The sequence below is a fragment of the Lupinus angustifolius genome, chromosome LG20, assembly GCF_001865875.1.
Source record: "Lupinus angustifolius cultivar Tanjil chromosome LG20, LupAngTanjil_v1.0, whole genome shotgun sequence".
Lineage (NCBI taxonomy): Eukaryota > Viridiplantae > Streptophyta > Magnoliopsida > Fabales > Fabaceae > Lupinus > Lupinus angustifolius.
Window position 1 is genome coordinate 6,825,399 of NC_032028.1, and position 1,613 is coordinate 6,827,011.

Consider the following 1,613-nt stretch of genomic DNA (forward strand, 5'->3'; position numbering starts at 1 on the left):
AATACAACTTAATATGTAGAATACACATTACAAATAATAGGAAAACGGGTTGACAGACACGGTAGTGTCTGTCAATACGCTAGTAAAGATAAAATTAGAAGTTATAAAATATGAAATACATGTTTATTGGTATAAGTATATATAAAGATGAAATTAGAAGTTATAAAATAAAATTAGAAAGTTATAAAATATGAAATAAATGTTTATTAATATAAGAATATATAAAGATGAAATTAGAAGTTATAAAATAAAATTAGAAGTTATAAAATATGAAATAAATGTTTAGTAGTATAAACATATATAAAGATGAAAGTATAACTTATACAATAAAATTAGAAGTTATAAAATATGAAATAGGAAAACCCAAAATAACTTCATGAAAGTTAGGTTATGTTTTTCCTTTATTAAGTAGTATAGATATGCAACTTATAGTTAATATATTTGATGTGGTTATATAAGATTAATTGGTTTTTTTAAATTAAAAATTTGAAGGGCAAAATAGGAATATATAAATTATGCCATGGTGGTGGTTACATCATGTTTTGGCTTTATATATAGTATAGATATAACTAAAGACAGAAATATAAAAATAAGATAATAAACAATCTGTGCAATATACAAGTAAAAATACAATTATATGTAAAAGATAATAAATCGTCTTGTTCCATCCTAGTCATAACCATGCAATTGACCATGAGTTCCGAGCATAACGTCCATTGCCCGCCTTAAGTAAGTTCCCACATGGTAGAAACTATAAAAGCTCCCGACATAACATTAAATGCTCCTGACATAACATTTAATGCGCCTTTGACCCACCATTTAATGTACCACTAACCTGCCTTCAATGTCAGATAACAGACTGTCTGCCACGATGCCTGCATATTTCGCCTGTCCCCGACAATTCGGCCAAAGCATATTCATAGGACAAGAAAGGACGATATGAGTACGTTCCTTATGTCCGTTATATGCTGACCAATGACCATATGCCAACTCAATATTCACAACGCTCTATAAATATGAGACCACACAGAGAGTATAATTAATTCTCATTCCCTCATTTATTGTTACACTTATTGCTCTAACCTCTCTCTTATTTACTCCTCTTCTCTTTCTAGGATATATTACTAACTTGATCGTCAGAGAACCTTTTCAAGTACCTCCCCCGGCGGGTCCAGACGATCATCCGACCAAGTCTCATACTCTCCCACACTTTCCCGACCATTCATCATCAGCTCCCGACCATCCATCCTCAATTCCCGATCATCCAATCCCAACATCAAAGAACATTGGCACCATCTGTGGCTTACCTACAACATGGTGACCACCCGTAACCAAGCTCAACCACTCAACCTGAATCACGATACCCCTTCCATTGAACCTCCAGCACTAGTGCAACTATCTCATTAGGCTAGCCAAAGTCATCCCCCAAACACCATCTCAGAAGCACCCACTACCTAATAACGCATCCACATGATACAAACCCAAGACCAAATTATCCAGCAACAGGCCCAACTACTAGCCGAGCTGCACCAACATCGACCAGAACCCAGTAATAGACCTTCACGGCCAGTTGCCTATGAGCACTTCACTGAATTCGCTGAAGCCTCTAGGCT